The following is a 21,142-nucleotide window of genomic DNA, read 5'->3' on the forward strand; positions in this document are numbered from 1 at the left end:
GTTTCCTCGTCTACAAAATGAGTCAATTGTACCAGATGATATCTAATGTCCTTTTTCAGATATAAACCCTACAACTGGGCTTTAGTGAGTTAAAATTGTCTGGTCATTTTTATTTCTTTATTTGTATTCCATGCAGCCATTTTGAGAGCAATTTGTCCACTTTTGTTCTCAGCTGTGCAGCTTTTACAATTTAGCCAACAGAAGCCAAAAAATGTCTTTCAAGAAGACAATTAAGCCCAAAAGACATATCCAATGTCATTATGGATCCTTTGGCCTGCTTTGTTGGCCAACTACAACCTGGGGCCCAAGTTGTTAATCAGTTGGTCCTTATAGGACAAAGGGTCAAAGGAGTTTGAGCCAGAGATGAAATAGCCCAACCCCCTCATTTAATAGATGGAAAAAAAACAATGCCTAGAAAGTTAAAATGATCCTCTCTGGGTCAGAAAATATATCTTGGGGTCCTGGGTTCTAGGTAAGCAACTTACTACCAAAGGTTTATGTTTTGCCAGGTGGAATAAGTCCTTTTAATTCCTTACTTCCATTTATGTCATATCGCTTCATTCCTTGTCTGACATTGTTAAAAAACTACGTCCCCTGATTTGAAAATGTGAATTTTTTGTCTAGTTTTCCTAAAAGCTAGTTCTAAGCTGAGCTGAAGTGTGTGCCACTTCTCCCATGAATCCTTCCTTGATCCCCTTAGATAGAAGTATTTTATTCCTTCTCAGACTTTTCTAGTGCATGTTGCTTGTGTATCCACTTTGCCCCCATTACTTCCTACCCATTATTGTAATTGTCTGCATCCTATTCCCTTTCTGCTACCCTAACCAAAAAAGTAGAATATAACATTATCAATGGTCCAGTGTAATTTTTTTTTAAAATTGTGTCTCCTCAGCGTCTGATACACTGATTGATCCAAAGCAATGATTACTAAATGTATTAATTTGATCTGAATGGATGTACAACTGCCCAGACATTGGGACTAAAAAACTGGAATTGATGACTGTTAGTAAGCTTGTTTCTAATTTTTTTTATGAGATATTCACAAATGTCCAACATGTTTCAAGGCCAATGCTTTTCTTCTTTAAAAATTGCTTAAATACTTTTATGTCATTTTTGTTTCTATTATTTTGTTGTTTTATCTCTAGCATCTGGTTTCCAAACTTCTACCCTATATCATCATCATCTCGGTATTTCAATCATTGTTTACGCATATGCCTTTAACTATGTTTTTCTACCACTCACAATCTTCTTATGACTCTCTATCACCCTCAATATTCAATAGACTCTAAAAAATAACTAAATATGAGTTGTTATTTTCAATAGCACATTTTCTTTTTCATATAAACTAACATATTTGGATATTAGTAGGTACCAGATATCCCCAATCCAACTGTTCGTTCTTATCTCTCACTATGTCCCAATGCACACTCACACTTAGTTCTTGCTGTTCCTTTCTTCTAACCTTAACAAGGTTCTCCTTCTTTTACCCTTAATTCTTTGCTCCACTTCTCCCCAATATATGGAATAGCTTTCCCCCTGCTGTTCACTATACCACATTCCTTCCTCCCTTTAAATTGCAGGTCATCAGCTTACAGAAAATTTCCCCTTATTACTTCTGACTATTCTCCAACATGCCAGGATGATCTGAACTGCCTTTTCCACTAAACACACCCTGGTGATTATTGCATTATGTGCACAATTTGTGTGGATTAAATGTTTATTGGACTTCTCTCCCTGGTTAGATTATAAACTCCTTGAAATAATAACCATTTCTAGTCATTTCACACAAATGCTTGTGTTAGGAATTAAGGAGACAGTGTGATACAGTAGAAAAAACAATGGATTTAGAGCCAGGGAAAATAGGTTCAAATGCTGGCTTTGCTACTTACCACTGGTGTGAGGTTTGGTAAATCACTTAATGTTTCTGGGCCAGTTTCCTATATTGTAAAATGAAAAGGTTGGGCTTGAAGGCTTTTGAGGCCTATTCCAGATCAAAATATGTGATCCTATCGATTCTTTGGCTACTTTTTAGAAAGCTGATGAGAAAAGTGCTCATTATATTGTTGGATATCCTTGGAAATATGGGATTAGAACATAGGAGAGAGCTTGTTAGTAGAGATATGGATGTTAGAGTAATCCAAAGACATATTGATTTATTTATTTTAAATTTTATTTTAGATTCAAACACCAGAATGCAATTACAGAATAGAAAAAAGAAACAGCAACACAGCATAAATTTAAATATTGGAACTTAAATACAAAGTAAGAAAGAAAAAAAGCATGTCATAGCAGAACATCAGAGAGGATTCAAAATATGTAACAATAAATTTTCATTTCAAGAAAGTCTGTATGATAAATAATATACATTGTGTTTAGAACTGTCTATTTTTCCTTTGCTTCCTTGTAAGTTTTCTTTTGTTCTCTGCTGTGTACTTTTTTACTTTGTCTTTTTCCCCTCCCCTCCCCTCCCCAAGAAGGCTACAATTAAGTTTGGATCTGTTTCTCTCTCCCTCTCTCCCTCTCTCTCTCTCTCTCTCTCTCTCTCAACATATATATATATATATATATATATATATATATATATATATATATACACACACACATATATATATGTATATGTATACACACACACACATAAACACATACACATACTTATATAGACATATACTTTCCCAAACAAATTCTACTCCTGATCTTTGTTTTTATGTTTGTGAATATCTCTTGTTTCCTATCCCTCCTGCCTCTTCTGCTTTACTTCTATGCACTATCTTGCCCTCCTATTACTTGCCTACTCCCCTCCAAAGATCCTTCCCCTATCCTCCCATTCCCATAAATCTAAACACCCTTCTATACCCCATTTTTACCTATTGCCTCACCCTCCCCTCTAAAGGTCCTTTCCTTGTCCTTGCCCCCATCCCTATCCCCTACCATTTTTTTCTTCTGAATTTAGAAGACTTTTATACTCTTCCAAATACATATGTATTGCTCCCTCTTAAACCCATTCCAGATGAAAGTAGGTTACCAGAACTGCCAACCTTCCTCCCCCATCTAATTCTTCTGTAGCAACTCTTCCTGTTGCACTTGACTTGTATAAACAGTTACTCTTTTTAGCAGTTCCTAAATGGTTTTACTTTTAAATTTATATCATACTCAAGTTTATCCTAATCTTTCTTATGAGCTATGCAATTATTAATAAGAATCAGACATATATTTTACATTTTACAGACACAAAAAGTAAATGGTCTCTCCTTGTTGAATCGCTTATAATCAGTCTTTGATATATGCCTTATATTTCTCTTGGCTCTTGTCAAATCTTCTATTAAATTCAAGTTTTTTTTAACAGTCTTGAAAGTCTGACAGTCAATCAAATGTCCACTTTTTTCCATTCAAGATTATGTTTAATTTTGCTCTTTGATATACAGTGTTCCAAGATTTGCAGTCCTTTAGTGTCACCACTGCTAGGTCTTGTGTAATTTTAATTGTGGCACCATCATATTTAAATTGTTTTATTTCTGTTGCTTTTAATATTTTTTCCTTGAGCTGGGAGTTTTGGGATTTAACTATGATATTCCCATGAATTTTCCTCATAGGACCTCTTTTAAGAGGTGATTGATAGATTTTTTTCTATTCCTACTTTCCCCTTGTATTCTTTAATTATTTCTTGTGTTATTGCAACAAGATTCTCTTTTTTTGATCATAACTTTCAGTTAGCCCAATTATTTTATGTTTTCTCTTCTTGATCTATTCTTCAAATCTATTGTTTTTCTTATAAGATGTTTCACTTTCTATTTTTTTCATTATTCATATTTTGTTTAATTATTTCTTGATCTCTTACAATTTTTGTGACTTTGCCTTGCCCAATTCTAATTTTCAAGGTGTCATTTTCTTCCTTAAGATTCTAATTGGTTGATTTTCCTTTCATAACCTTATTTTTCTTGGATTATTCTTATTTTTTAAAGTTTTTCCTTCATCTCTTCATTTGATTTTTAAAGTATTTTTAAGATCTCCTGTGAATTCTTTTTTGGGCAGGTGACCGTTTGGTGTTGCTCTTGGGGGTTTCTTTACTTCAATATACTCTCTGAAGATGAATCCCGGTTTTCTCTATTCCCATAATAGCTTTCTATGTTTGGACTCTTTCTCCTTTGCCTGAGCATTTTTTGTGGTAATTGCTTAATTTTTGCAATCACCACTAGCCCTGGGCTATGGAGAATCTTGCCCCAGATCTTCAGTTCTCCACTGTAGCCTGGAACCAAAGCCAAACCTCCAACCTCTTGTAAGTGCCCACAGCAGGGAGTGAGGGGCATTCGGCTCCACTGGTTCTGCACTCACCTGGTATGTTCTGATTCCTTCTCACCCCTGCCACTCTTTGCAGCACAGCTGGGTCTGGTGTTTATCATCAGCTGACATTCCACTGGTCTTCCAGGGCTCAGATGACCAACTTCCCTCTCTATTGGGGGTAAAAGTTCCCGTGGCTGGGGCCGAGGCAGCCTCTCAAATCAACTAACCTCAGGGCTTGCCCCTTATTATTAAAGGGGACCCTAGCCTGGAGGTGTGTGCTCTTCACAGGGGCCAAATCTCATCCTGGGATTTTTCTTCTGATCTCAAATTGTCCCAGGAAGATCCCTGTTGTGCCCCTATTTTTATTTATTTTTTACCCACACTTTATTTACCCTAAGGTGCTATTTTATCTCTTTTGTGGGGGAAAATCTTGAGGGCCTGGAATTTTCTGACCTACGACTGCCATCTTCCCAGAATTCTCTCCTCCAAAGACATATTTATTGAAGCCATGGGACTGCATAAGGTCTCTGCAGAACATGTAAAAAGGAGAAGAGGAAAAGGCTTAGGACAGAAACTTGGAGACGGACACAGTTACATCATGGGAGGAGAAACGAACTATTGAAGCTTTACATATAGGCATAAATATCATAATCTCTCATCAATTCAAAAATTTTTGATACCTAGTGGCTAGTGTGTCACCTTCCCACCTTCTCAAAACAGGATAGCCTCGGTGAATAAAATTCAGATTTTTTAAAAAAATACACCTGGGATTTCTGTAGTATAGGAAACTCCCAGTGATAAAATTCCCTCTGGTGATGAAAACTGAGATTAAGTAATGTGGACTGAGAGATTAATTTACTCAGGATCACAGAGTTAGTATGTGTCACACATGCAACCTGGACCCAGTTCTTCATTACACTGAGGCCAGCTCTCTATGTACTATTTCCTAGTATCTTAATTGACTTTGTTACTGCTACGAATAATACTTGGGTTTTGTAGGAGAAAGCAGTCTGAGTTGCTTTATTTTAATGTGTTTCTTCTCTCATTTCCTCCAAGCATTTTGCTTTAATTTCAATTTCAACTCTGATTTTGAAACAATATTAAAGCCCACCAGGGACATTTCACCTACCCTGAAATCATAGATTCTCCAGTATATTTATATACTTTGGGATAACCCAATTTGGCTTGAATAGTTCCTTAATCTCAAGCAGTCTAAAGCACCTGCCAATCATACAATGATTTCTATAATACCTTATTTTGGGCCCTTGTCCTCACGATACCACCAACTGCAAGCTTCTTCCCCTACAGAGCATTCTAACATTAGGCAATGTAGCATTCACAATAAATAGGGCCTCAGAGTTTTAACTCCACTTTTCCTAAAGAGATGGAATGAAGCAAGACTGCTACAGAATTTGTTGTCTTCTTCAGCCAAGTGATGTATGCAGAGAATAAAAGCTTCAATAAACCCTTTGTTGCCTGCTCCCCTGAGAACTATTCCATCAGTTAAAGTTTTTTGGGGCGGGATGGGATGAGTCCCTTGATTTGCATAGGATAGGGCCATACTGCAGCCTACACCGTACCAAAGTACCCCTGTTTGCTTTTCTTTGCTGGTGTTGGTTCTCTGTTAACAACTAGTGAAAATTCCAAGATATTCCAGTAAACATTTAAAATCATTGGGAAGTCAGGTCAATCACTGACCTAGCCCTAGGCCTATATCATTGAAGGTTCACTGCGGAGGGGCAGCAGGTGTCAGTGAAGCCTCAGGGCCTTTGTGGGGTGAGAGGCTCTGAAAGTGTATTTGCTACTTGTTGAATTTTGTTGATCTTTACCATTTTTTTTCCAAAGTGAATAAACTTCAGCAAAACTTTTTTTTTAAATAGAGGATGTTTGCTGGGCAAGTATAAGAAGGAGGTATTAGTTCCACTTTGAGGTAGTTTCATTATCATCTTTCTTTCCAGGTGGGTAATAGTCTTTTGCCTTAGAAGCAATAGACAGTATTAGCTCCCTGGACAGAGGGGTATGTCAATTATGTGCTATTTCAAACGACTTAATTCTTTCAGAGTTCAACATCAGTGCAGTAGTTTAGTTTCTCTCTCAAGACTCATCTTCCTGCCCACATATTCAATCTGATTTTGTTTTACTTATTCTGTTTGGGTGGGTAGGAGAGAACAGAGTCCACCCTTTATTGGACTATTTCCTTATTCATCTTGATAGAAACTTTTCCTTGTACAGGTATTTTGTGTGTGCTAGCTTATTTGTACGCTTGAACAGAATTTGATGAGATTCTAGTGGAGGCCGCAAGATAAAGTTATTTTCTGCAAACCTCATTTTTCTTGATTTTCTTTCTATTCATCAGATAATAACTTTGAAAAGACCACCTTTCTTCCAGGCCCTACCAGTGTTTGTTTTGTTAGTAGGCTACTTAACAGAGTGGGGTTTCAGTACCTTTCCTCAAAATGTCGAAAATTGTCAGGGGATTTATCAGGCATATACACAATTTTAATTCTATGATTTGACAAGGTCACTTTCTTCTTCCTCTTTTAAGTTATGCTTTATAAAATGGTGTTGTTCACAACTCCATTGAGTCACTGATAGAATTACATCAGAGGTTAAGTGCCTCATTCCCAGCCATGAAGGCCATTAAAAATTGCAAATTATAATTCATAGTCTGATTTTCCAGATCATCTATTAGTTCAGTGAATGTGTATCTTGTTGAATTTTAAAATCAGGACATTTATTATATGAAATGTTTAGTCTTTGAGACGAAGGGCCATTCCTTACTCTATGGAGGCATGAAAGCTTTGAGAAGACATTCATTTAGAATTTTAAACATTTGTATCTCAGGATCAGGGCATAAGTGAAAACCAAAGAGACTCTGTATTATTTCACTTTATCTTCAAAAGAAACAGTGCTAGGTCATCACAAACAAACAATCTATGAGATTTCTGGCCCTTGAGAGAAGAAAGTCGTGCAATGTTCTTTAATAAATGACTGCCAGGTCTAATTGTCAAGTAAGAAAATCATTCCTTATGTTGCCATTTGAATCATTTCTTCTTGGTCCACTTACTTGGAACTAGCATCCCAATATAAAAAAGATAATAATTGGGCCTTAGAAGACAATTTAATCAAAGGCTTATACAGGGAAACTCAGGCCTTGTGCAGGTTCATAAAAAATAACTTGTGGCAGAACCAGGAATTGAGTTCCAACTCTTCTCTTTCCACTATATTATCCTGCTTCTCAAGCTCATGGACTGATAAGAATGATTTAGTACTGAAGGGAACTTTAGGAACTACCAAGTCCAACCTCCTCACTGGAAAAAAATAAGGAAACCAAAGCACAGAGATGTTAAGTCTGACAGTATTGAGGGAGAATTTGAACCCAGGTTTCTTGACTTCAAGAAATGCCATCATGTACTTATTTGATAAACTAGGAAAAGGGGATTGAAATACCTGCTTCAGTAAAGCTTCATAAGAGATTTGGAAAGACAGCTCCTTAAGGGAAGAGTTCAAAAGCATTCTCTAGTGCCAAAAGAAAGCATTCTTTGATTCTAGGTCAGGTATCTTAACATTTTTTTTCCTGTTTTTGATGTAAAGGTAAGCTGGTAAATATTTAACAACTGGCTTTCTTGGGGGGAAATACGCTGGAATTACTTTTAAGTTTTATCTTAATTATTAAAATTTTCTCTATCACTTTAAGTCTAGACAACCCACAGAACAATAAATTAACCCTTGATTTGTAGCATTTGCTGAATTCTAAGGCATAAATGTTCACACTGAAGAATTTAACTTCCTTTGGAGCCAATTCATACTGGCTCCAACATATCTCTGAGATACTTATGGCAGTGTGGTGAAGCCTATGGACCCCTTTTCATAGGATTCTAAAGAAAACCAATTATATTGACATAGTTACCCAAAATTTTTAAAAAAATAAAACAAGGTCATGGACTCTGGGTTAAAAACCCCTGTATTTAGAAAGAGACATGTTTTCTATCATCACAAACTATTACTATTTTTGTATTTGATAAGAACATTTAACCTACATTCTTAATTTTGTAATTAAAGCAGTCTATGTTGATATATCCAAGTTGTTATATATGTGCATTTGCTTAGTGAGAGTAAATGAGGGATCTGTTTTTTATAAGGAAGAGAAACTGGCTCATAGAAATGGACAGCAATGCAATGCCAAACTTGAGGGGAAAAGTTATTTTTCCCCCACTGAGATAGGAAAGAATTCCATTATCCAAGTGAAAAGTGGTTTAAATAGTCCATTGGTTTAGGCCAGAGGATGGGGAATAGTAGGGTTTTTATTTTTGTTTTTTGCCCTTCATTAACCATATTGTGTTAATGTTCAAGCATTTGATAGATGTGGTTAGTAGACAGATTAGCTTATAAGCTACTTTCTTTGCCCATTGAAAGCTTATGAACTGATTTTTTCCTATGGCCATTATGAATTTGATGAAATATTTGTTAATTATGTTATAATTTCCTTTACTTTAGTGAATTTTCCCCTTGAACTGCAACTATAGTGATCTGAATATGACATTAAATTGGGGAACGCCTCCAAACATTACATTTTAAATCAACTTTTTTTTTTTTAAAAAGGTAACTGTCTACATTATTTACTTTGGGAATTGGGTCAAAGAAAATAACTTTCCATGTCTTGCAATTCAGTGTTCTTTAATTTCATCAGTTCTCTGCAGACTTATTTTCAACTTAAATGAAACTTCTCTTTGGTGATTCCTATAACTGTCTTCACTGACCTTCTCTGGAAGTTTTCAATCTCATCTAAGTCTTTGGGGCTTAGCCCTATTAATTTGTACTTATACAAGTGTTGAATTATTCTGTCCTTAATTATACTATGTCAGTTTCTTGGCTCACTGATCTGTAATTATGGAGGTCTTTCCTTATGGCTGGGTACCATGTTGGTATCTTTCCATTCTTGAGAAATGGTTTCTATTCTTGGAAATGCAGATCTACTTCCTTCAATTTTAGTTCCTTCAGAACACTTGGATGAATCTTTCCTGAACCTAGTAATTTAATACCCTTAAAACTTGCTCCAAAATATATGCCTTAAAACTTTTCATTTTTGTTAATGCCACCCCATAGAACCATAGGCTGATGGCACTGGAAAAGGTCTTGAACATTCATTTACTCCATCCTGCAAGACAGCTATCATCAAAACAAGTAGGAATCTATTCCATTTTTTTTCTCCCAAGCTCTTTTAGAAGAAAAAAATGGACACTTCGTTGCCTCCTTTGTTATTTAGAGAGAATATATACTTTTCTTTGTATTTAATCTAAATATTTCTTGTCACAGAACAAATACAATTTGATCTTGTTTTGTCCATTATGTGGGGACTAAAGGGGTAATATGTATTCTAGAGTACTGGGTTTGGATTCAAGGGGATCAGGGTTGAGATCTCACCTCTGTGTAATCTGGGACATTTCACATAATCTCTCTGGTCCTTAGTTTCTTTATATGTCAAATGACAAGAGTTGGACAAGACGGCCCCTTGAGGTTCCTTCCAGCTTTAAATCTATGGTCTATGAACTAAATAACTTCATATAGAATCCTTTTATTTTTAACTAGATTCCTTAGTAGTATAGAGAAACTGCATAATACCATTTTATACACACATTGCCGATCAGTCAACAAACATTTATTAAATACTATGTGTGGTAATTTCTGGAGATACAAAGAAAGGCAAAACTTTGGTCTCTACTCTCAAGGAATGGACATTCTAAATGGGGAGAAAACCTGCAAACCACCATGTACAAACAAGACATCTCTAGAGTAGATGGAAGGAAATCTAAGAGGGAAAAGTCTCACAACTCTCTTATTTCTGCCATTACACTGGGAGGGAGTGGGATGTAGGAAAATATGTGCCAGGATGAAAGTTAAAGATAACTTTGGGTAATTCACTAAGACTTGCTAGACCTCAGCTTGTTCTTCTATGAAATGAAGGGGGTAGATTAGATAAACTTGCATATCCCTTTCACATCAGGATTTATGATCCAACAGTTATACCACCAAAAATATTTTATACAGTGTTTTCTATCAATTTAATGACAGTTACTTTTAGCCAGTTAGCTGTTATTGATCTACATAGTTTTTTTAATGCATGTTGATACAATTATTAAATTTTTAAATAAATAAATAATTTTTTTTTGCTGGAAATTGAGGACAACATTTCTGTGTTGTGCATGTGCATGTGTGTGTGTGTGTGTGTGTGTGTGTGTGTGTGTGTATGTGTTTAGAGAGATTTTCTTACAGACACAAAAGACAAGAGGAGATAACTTAGACCACAAGAATCATGTAGGGTTCTGCTGGTTCTTCCTTTCTCCACTGCCAAGGGCTGTTGCATGGAAAGCCATTATTTGCTAAACATATTTCAAGAAAGTTGTATTAAAATAATATTGTAGGATAATATGGGCCCTCTTGAATAATTTATCTTAATTTTCATTCATTTTATTAATCAAGTCAATTATATTATTTTCAATTTGTTTAAAATAATTACATGCTAATCCTGAAGTCCATTAATAGTCTAAGTTATTAGGATAAGTGATGGAAGAGCTGTAGGTAATCAAAAGTTTCAAGCATTTTCCTAAGAAAAAACCAATCATCTTTCTATTCTATAGTCTATCTCTTTTGTTTTAATGCCATTTTGCTACAGCTGAATTGGGAATTTGTGCTTCTCTTAGACAATTCTCAAGTCTCCTCTAACCCATTCCATTGCTTCTGCTGGCTTTTGGAATGAAGAAAGGAAATAGGCATTTATTGGGCACCTGCTATGCTAAACCTGTGCTATAGCTAATATGCCATATTAGGCACCGGGCTAAATAGTTTCTTTTGGTTTTTTTAGTAAGCTTACTCAATGTGGTACATGGAAGATAATGATTTATTTCTTTCAAAAACATTTTTCCAGGTTTATAAATATAGGTCATTATCAGAAACAACCACTATTTTAAATTATAGAGTTTTTCATTGAGGAAGCTCCAAGAACAATGCCTCATTGATCTTAGCATGCTTGTGAGAAATGTAGGTTGAGGTATAAGACTTTACAAGTGAGAAACTTAATATGCAGAAGTTAAATGACTTAGTTTCCTTTCTAAGTCAATGCCAGAACTTAAGTTACAATAGAGATCCCTTACCTTATTAGTTCCCCATTGAAGCATCTTAAATGGGAATATGAAAACACACAAATAAGCATGTAGAGGTTTTTTCAATATGCAAGATATAAAAATGATGAGCAAACACTTTGGGATACATTTAGAATTTAAGATTATATTTCTGTTGAATTTGAATGAAAAGATTGATTTGTAGAGAAAATATAATAATAGTATAATATTTGAAATGGAAGTAGAATCTTACTTATTTAGACTTTAACAATTCATAATTTTTGCTTAAATAGACACAATGCAGGTGTGGGGCTTTAAGTGTGAAATGGAAATCCTGAATGCTAATGCTTTTATATGTATTGACTGGTATCAGCACTGACTGTATTCTTGTCACAGATGGCATATGGTTTATGGTCCTGGGAAAGAATAGGCAAGGGTAGGCTTATAATAGGGAAACTCTCTTTACTCCTTTTAGAAGCTTACATCCTTGGTTGTAATTTTTGTAGTTTATGTAATTCCTGGCTAGATAGCCGTGGTGATGCACCTAAATTTGCAAACATGATGACTAATTCAGCTGACTTTGGATATACTCACCAACCATTTGGGCAAAAACATGTTTTTATTGCAAAACAAATTTCATTACATATTGATGTAATTATCACAACATTAGATTGAACTCCTTGAGGAAAGGGACTGTTTTTTGCCTTTTTTTTCTTTTTTTTCCTTTCCTTCTTTTTTTTTACATCTCCAGCCCTTACCATAGTACCTGGCTCATAGTAAATGTTTAATAAATGTTTGTCAAATTGATTTGATGACAACAGGTGTTTATTTAGAGATTTAAAGTTTTTGAAGCACTTTCTTATCAACCCCATAAAATAGGTCTATATTACCAGGTTATTGAAATATATTGGGAGCTGTAATAGCAATTTAGATTTGAAGCTGTTTACCACCCATTAATAAGCCTATCACCTGATTATGTCGCAGGAAGCCCAAGTCACATGTGGTAGGAGGAGCTTGCTGAGAGGAAAAGGAAATTGTGTCACAGGAAATGCTGAGAGAGAGCCATTATGGCTGTTAATGGGCATCATGATAGTTAGAGCTGAGGTAGAGAAAGTTGACCTGTGATAGCTGTACTGTGAGTTTTTGGGGAAGATCCCAGCAGGTAGTCAGAGAGGTTTTAGGGTGGTGAGGCTCCATGTTGTGATATTGTGTTTTAAGGTCCTTGCTGTTATGATAAAGTGGGCTTACTGGTTGTGGGAGCAGATTGTTTGGTTATGGGATATGGTTATCTGGTGTCTGAATAAATGTTTTACTTCTTCTACCTTTCATATGGAGAGCCTTTCATACTTTGCAATACAGAACTACGTAGGCATATTCACGATTATCATTGATGTTGTGTTTATTGCCTTGCTGTTACAGGAGCTAACATTAAAATATATTATTTGATTCTTCAAAACAGTCCTTTTCCTTCCTTGATACATATGCTATAGTGGAAAAAATACTTGACAACTAGGGTAATTAGTCCTGCTGGCTGCTAACTATATGATACTGGGTGAATTACCTAAGCTATCAGATCTGGTCCGCAGGTCTTCCTGTGCAAAATGAAAAGGTTATACCAAATATTATTTCATATAAGAGTGGCAGGGGGAAAAGTCACAATGGCAGAGTAAAGGCAACAATTCACCTGAGCTCTCCCAAATTCTCCAAACACCTTTAAAATAATATCTCAAATTGAATTCTGGAATTGCAGAATCAACAAAAGGTCATGGAGAAAGAATTTTCCAATTCAAGGCAACTTTGAAGATTGGCAAGAAAGGTCAGTATCATAGGGGTGATGATTGGGCCTGGACTTCAGTGCAGCTCAGGCTGGATCCTGGGAAGCTAACAGCAGGCCTTAGAGGTCATTGCAGCACTGGCAGCAGCAGCTTTGGAAGCACCCAGTCCATAATTAGTAAAGTAATCAGACAAATGGTCAGAGGGAGATTACCAGAGACCCTTTCGTGGCATGGGTGCAGGAACCTGTTGCAATGCTCATATGTTCAGGAACACTAGTGTACTAGTCACAGGGATCCAGGAGCCCTGACATGTCTGAGGCAGAGAAGAATGCTTGTGGTCACTCACAGACCAGAACACAGATCGGGAAAACAGTGGCCACACATCACCTTAGATCATACCACCTTGGAAGAACAAGAACCTTACAAAACACCAGAACTAGCTCTGAAAAAATTAGCATGAAAAACCTCAAGCTACACCCTGGGAACAGACCCCAACTTTAACATAAAGTTAAAATTTAAGAAATAAGCTAGAAACATGAGCAAACAATAAAAAACACTTGACCATAAAAAATAACTATGGGACAGGGAAGATCAAAAAACAAAGTCAGAAGACAAAAATGAAGTCAAAACATGCAAAACTTCAACAAAATATATGAAAGGGTCACAGGCCCAAAAAGCATTTATAGAAAAACTCAAAAGGCATTTTAAAAATCAAATAAGAAAAGGTGGAGGAAAAATTGGGAAAGGAAATGAGAGTGATGCAAGAAAATTATGAAAGAAAGTCAACAGTCTTGTTAAAGGAGGCACAAAAAATACTGAAGAAAATAGCACCTTAAAAAACAGAATAGGTTAAATGGTAAATTCACTGATGAGAATAATTGCTTAAAGAGCAGACTTGGCCAAATTAAAAAAGAATACAAAAGGTTGCTAAAAAGAAATGCCTTAAAATTAGATTTGTGCTAGTAGAAGCTAATGATTCTATGAGACATCAAGAAAAAAATAATGCACAATTTTTTAAAAAGTGAAAAAAAGCCAAGAAAATATGAAATACCTCATTGGAAAAAGCACTGACATGGAAATAGATTGTGGAGAGATAATTTAAGAATTATTGATTTGCATGAAAGCTGTGATCAAAAAGAGAGCCTGGACATCATATTATAAGATATTATCAAAGAAAACTATCCCGATATCCTAGAACCAGAAGGTAAAATAGAAATCAAAAGAATCCACAGATCATCACCAGAAAGAGATCCCAAAATAAAAACTCCCAAGAATATTAGAGCCAAATTCCAGAGCTCCCAGGTCAAGGAAAAAATATTGCAAGCAGCCAGAAAGAAACAATTTAAATATTGGGGGGCCACAGTCAGTATAAAACAAAATTTAGCAGCTTCTACATTAAAGTATCAAAGGGCTTAGAATGTGGTATTCTGAAGGGCAAAGGAACTGGGATTACAATCAAGTATAACATATACAGAAATACTGAATATAATCCATCAGGGGAAAAATGGATATTCAGTGAAATAGAGGTCTTTCTAGCAATTCCTGATGAAAAGGCCAGAACTGAATAGAAAATTTGACTTTCAAATACAAGACTCAAGAGAAACATGAAAAGGTAAACATGAAAGAGAAATCATAAGCAATTTAATAAGGTTTAACTGTTTACCTTCCTACATTAGAAGTTGATACTATTAATTGCTAAGATCTTTATCATTATTAGAGTAATTAGAAAGTGTATACATAGAAGGTATTGTGAGAATTGATTGTGATGGGATGATTTTAAAAATAAAATTTAGAGGTGAGAAAGGGATATAGTAAGAGAAGGAGGAAGGGAGAGGTAGAATGGGGCAAATTATTTTATATAAAATAGGCGTGAAAGGATGAACTTCTTGCAGTGAAGAGGAAGATATGGGCATGGCAGGCAACATGTGTACCATACTTTCATCAAAATTGGCTCAAAGAGGGAATAAAATACCCACTCAGTGGGAAAGGATAAGAAAGAGGGGTGCTGATAAGAGGAAGGGCAAATTGGGGGAGGCAGTAATTAGAAATGAGAGAGACTTTTGAGGAGAGAGAGTGAAAGGAGAAAGAGAGCAAAGGATAAAGAGGGGAAAAATAGGTTGGAGGGAAATACACAGTTGCTAATCATAACTGTGAATGGGAATGGGATGAACGTACCCATGTAATGGAAGCAAATAGCAGAGTGGATGAAAAAACAGAATCCTATAATATGCTGTTTACAAAAAAAACACACTTGAAGCAGAGAGACAACCACAGAGTAAAGCTAAAGGTCTGGAGAAGAATCTGTTATGCTTCAGCTGAAGTAGAAAAAAAAACAAGCAGGAGTAGCAGTCATGACCTCAGACAAAGCAAAAGCAAAAATAGATCTATTAAAAGAGATATGTAGGGAAACTACCTTTTGGTAAAAGTTCCCATAGACAATGAAGTTATGTTAGTACTAAACATATATATATATATATATATATATATATATATATATGCATACCTATATATGTATATACCTATCGTATAGCATCCAAATTCTTAAAGGACAAGTTAAATGAATTATAGGAGGAAATAGACAATAACACCATACTAGTGTGGGCCCTCAATTTTCCCCTCTCCAAACCAGATAAATCTAACCAAAAATAAACAAGAAGTTAAGGAGATGAATAGAGTTTTAGAAAAGTTAGATATGATAGCCTTCTAGAGAAGAATGAATGGGAATAGAAAAAAATATGCTTTTCCCCCCCTCAGCAGTACATGGCACCTACACAAAAACTGACCATGTATTAGGTCATAAAATTCTCACAACCAAATGCAGAAAAGCAGAACTATTACATGCATCCTTTTCAGATCAGTGTGGCTTAAGAGATAGAATGCTGGACTTGGAATCAGTAAGACTTAGTTTCAAATTCCAAGTCAAGCCCTTGCTAGTTATCTAAATTTATGCAAATCATTTCACTTTGTCTTGCCTCAGTTTCCTCATCTGTATAATGGGGAAAACAATACTTATAAAACCTGCGTTACAGGGTGTTTATTAGGATGAAATTAAGTGATATGAGTAAAGGACTATGCAGACCTCATAGTGTTATCAACATGTGAGTTATCACTTCCAACTATAAAATTAGATGAATCTATAGAAATAGTGTATGCCATCCTTGATGAAGCGATTTTGTCAACCCAATAATTTAGTTTCTGCTTTCTTATTCCATTGAAAAAATACTTAACTATAGTTATTGATTTCCATTTTTATAATTGACCAACTGATACATAATACTTATCAACTAGCATAATGTAATAAAATAAGCAATAAGAATAATTTCATTGGGAGGAGATGTTTTGGGGAAAAGGAGAGACTGATGGATCAACTGGAGTCAATTTTGACCTCGGTCCTGGTGGTTTTCCGGCTGTGTGGATATGAGTGACCCTCAGTTACATGTGGCAAAGGAAAGAAGTTACTTTTCAAATTTTTGCCTGGAATGATTTTTGTGTGCTATACTAGGAAGAAGCAATGCACTCAGAGTTAGGGGACCAGGGTTCAAGTCTCAGCCCTGTCATTTATTATCCATGTAACAGTATAGTAGAATAGAAGTATAGTACAGGAGAAACTTTGGGAGATAGAGGTTTTGAGTTCAAATCCTACCTATCTTGCATCAACCTCTGAGGCTATCAGCTTCCTCTTCTACAAAAAGAGAGCATTGAACTAATGTCTTTTTAAGTCCCTTCCAATGCTAAGCCTGCCTCTTTTCTTCTAACCTGGCCTCTAATCTTATTAGATACTGTGAGAGGTCCCTTACAGCTTGAAGTCTACAGTGCTCCCTGGCCTGACCTTGGCTGCTAGACAGACCTTGGCATGTAGTGATGCTGCGGTTTGTGGTAGCACTAACCACAGAATAGGATCTTCCCAGTGGCTTCATGTCAAAGATTTTTTCACCAGCTAATGGCGGGATTGGGATGATAAAAGATATGAGCAACAACCCCTTCCCCCTCCCCCATTTTGGGTTTTTATTAGTGTGAATAAATGAGTATGCAGACAAAATTGGATTTCCATTGCTTTCAGAGGAGACTTATTAATTGAATATTTGCAGAATCTTAAAGGAGGAACAATTAAGTATAAGGTAAAGCATTCCGCTTAAGAATAATTAAAAGGGAACACTGGGGTTCCAGCTTTCTTGATCCATGTATTCCTTCTTCTTGCCTTCTATAATCAGAAAATTAGGGATGCTTTAAATAAAGATCTAAATAAGTAAAGGTCTAATTTAGATTGACATACCGTTAGGCTTCTTAAACACCAAAGTCCATTAAAAATGTCTTTCATTTGCCAACTTGTAAGAGGTTAAAAAATCAATTCTCTATATTTTGACTATGTAATACAGTTCAGAAATAGTAAGCCAATCAATTCATGGACCAATAATTACAATGCTAAAAATATCTCTGTAATATAGAACAATCAGTCAACAAGAATTTATTAAATACTCTATGTGAGACACTGTGTTAGGGACGGGGGCAAAAATTCAACAGTCCCTGTCTTGGTTCTCAGGTGAACCCAAGCAGCCTTCCCCTTTGAAGACAAAACTACTTATATATCCCTCCAACTTCCCATCCTGTATTCAAATTTCAATATCAGAGCAATAGTAAAGTATATCATCTAAGCTAAGAGGTATAGCTAACACCTTGGATGGCAGAGTCAGGGCTCAAAAAGGTCTCAACATCCTGCAATATTGGGCTGAACCGAATAAGATGAAATTTAACAAGATAACTGCATAGTATAACTTTGGGGTTAAAAAAATCAACTCCATAGACACAAGATAGGGAGGCATAGCTAGATACTTCTTCATATACAAATAAGATCTGGAAACTTTAGGGGATTACAGGAGTCAGCTATATGATATGGCACCCAAGACATCCCACGGTATCAGGCTGCTTATGAAAGGGAGAGTTCTGGGACAAGGAGGCTATAGCCCTGATATGCTCTGGACTAGTTGGAACACATCTAGGGTATTGTGTTTACTTTTGGGTGCCCTGTATAAAAGAGAACAGTAAGATGGAGAGTATTCAGGGTGAGGCAACCAGAATATTGAATGTTGCAGACTAGGAAGGAGAGAAGCAAACAAGCATTTATTGAGTGCTATGTGCCAGGTGATGTGCTAAGTTTTTTTTTAAAAAAATTGTCTTTTTGAATCATCATAACAACCATGTGAAGTAGTACTATTTTTATCCACATTTTATACTTGAAGAAACTGAGACAAATGCTAAGTGACTTGACCAGAGTCATCCAGATAATAAGTATATGAGGCTAGATTTGAACTCAAGTCTTCCTGACTCCAGGTTCAGTGCCACATCACCTACATACCATCAACACTTGACTGCATTCTCACCACAGATAGTTTGTTGTTTATGGACCTGCTTCATTGCTTGAGCTTACTGGAATTTTTTCTTGTATCTTTGTATAGTAACACTTGACCAGTAAAAGATGGTGCTCTTGGTGGGAAGAGGAAGAAAAAGAAACCTAATAAGCTTAAGGAGTAAAATATAATCAGTTCCTGTTTCTTCATGGTGTGACTTACTTTCATCTGTTGATTCCTGTATCTAAGTAGCAATAATCAGGAATATTAGAAGATTGTCCCTGCCTTGACTGCTCAATTCTCAACTGAATAGTTTCTTTATTTGCTCTAATTAATACCTACTTTTCTCATTAAGGGCTACTTGATATTTGTTGAGGTTAAGGTGGTGTAGATTAATGGTTAGCTCTTCAAATCACATCCAATTGAGCCAGGCTTTTCAGCAAGGGACAATAGTTGCCATGGCACTAGGTATAAGTACAGACCAATATTTGTACATTCAGAGGGTCTAATTCCTCTAAGCAAATTCGTGACTCAGTCAATTCCTCATGGTTGGGAATTCATGTAGTGCCAAATGCCCTATGTGGACAAAGACTAATGTGGAATTCTTGCAAAAAAATTTTAAAAACATTGTAGATAACAATTTCTGATAAGGAGATGGGCCATAGTGGTTTAATGAGTTGAGACCCCCCTCTAGACTTTTCTACATTCTGATACTGTTTATTTAACAGAGTACAGGCTATAAAGATGTCACTCTTTCCTTAGACAGGAGGAACTGGTTTTCTCAGCTACCTGTTTACCACATTAATTCATATCCTCAGATTTAGGAGACTGGCTCTTTTCTACAATTATAGTCTACTATGTTTTCATCAGCAGAATTCTCATTTTAGGAAGGAGGTAAAACCCAAATCAGGTGGCTTCCTTTGAAAACCTAGTCTATTTATAAATGTTTTGTGGCAAAGCAGAAGGAAGCAAACAGCTATTTCCACCCTTCTCTACTCCCATTCCACCCCACCCTCCAAGATATTCAGAAGTATCAGTCAGGGTTTAAGAGTGCTCCATTTAGGATTTAGTCATTAAATTATATCACCATGTATGCTTTAATCAAGTTGTTGTGAAGGCCCACAAAGGTACAACATTTACAAGGCAAGTAGAAATTAACTGTGAGACAGTAGAGATGAAGTCTGTACCTAAAGCAGTGCCCAGATTCCACAAAGAAGGCCTTCATTTAAAGATGTGTTTTTAAATAATTGATCATTACCTAATTAATAGTGAAATTTGTGTCCCTTATAATTACTAACATTGGTTAAACTGGACACTAATAAATATCCCATCTGGCGTTGAAAAGTTCATTTTGGTCACTATCACTAATCCTGCTCTCCCTAACATCGCCGGATAAATTATAACTTTGGAGGCAAGATGTTCTTTTTCCTCTCCTTTCTTTACAAAAAAAACCCAAGAAATTGATTGACTATGGAGATAATTAAATGTATTCCTTTATGTACAGACTTTAAGTTATTGCTATAGCTGTAAGTTCAGACAAATATAACAAAATACATAGATTAGTGAAAAATTTTAAGGAGCAATAAATAGATTCTCATTCCTATACTTTTTATCTCCCTTGATTTGTCACTCTTGTCTGGCTTTCCACATTCCCTTTTTGGATAGATTTTCACATATAATATAGAGTCTAGTAAGACGTCTCCCTCCCTTGATTGGTCATTGTGCCCTTAGCCATCCCACAAAGGTAAAAGTAAGACTCTGCTCTCCAATATGCTCAACACTGGATGCCACATTTTAGAAAGGGCATTGACACCCTGAGAAACATTCAGAGGAACAAATCAAGATGATGAACAGATTGGCATCATGTGATGTTAGGAACAAGTGAAGAGAATGGGGATGGTTTGCATCAGGAAGAGAAGGCTATGGGTTGGCGTCTTAGCTGGTTTTAAGAATTCAGAAGCTGCCACATTCAATAGGGACTGCACTTGATTGGAATGCCATAGAGAGCAATCACGTTCCAAGTAAGTTGTTATATTAGATGACTTCTGAGGTCTCTTCTAATTCTAGCATTTGGCGATTCTGTGAGTCTAAATATACAAGCTCTGTATTTTATGGCATGTTTGTGTAGAAAGTAAATTTTAAATCATCTGAAGTAAGAAAATGAAAAAATGTTACTTAAATTTCAAAAGACAAACCTTATTTACTCCCTAAGATTATAATCCCAATGGATTATACAACGTTTTCAACTAAAAATTCTTCTTCTTTGAAGTAAAAGTTAAATTATCTTAGATATCATTGTATTTCAATATTTTCTAGTTTGTCATGTGCTAGGATTTTCTATTTTGGAGAAAAATATTCCAGCAAATTCTAATTACTTTAATAGTCTAAGTTTTTACTCTCTGTTAAATCTTATTATTATGAATTTTCTTGCCCACCTGAGTTAGCAGATTGTCTTTAGCTAAAATCGACACAGCTGAGATTATAGAAAAGTGTGACCAGTGACAACTAATTTTAAATAATAATCTGCCTACCATTTGATGGCATTCTAAAATGTCTCCTAAGTAACTAAGAGTTTGTGATTTGTTAAAGGGGAAAGCTCTTACTAAAATCATGAATCCTTTGAATA

This window comes from Trichosurus vulpecula, chromosome 1 (assembly GCF_011100635.1).
Source record: "Trichosurus vulpecula isolate mTriVul1 chromosome 1, mTriVul1.pri, whole genome shotgun sequence".
NCBI lineage: Eukaryota > Metazoa > Chordata > Mammalia > Diprotodontia > Phalangeridae > Trichosurus > Trichosurus vulpecula.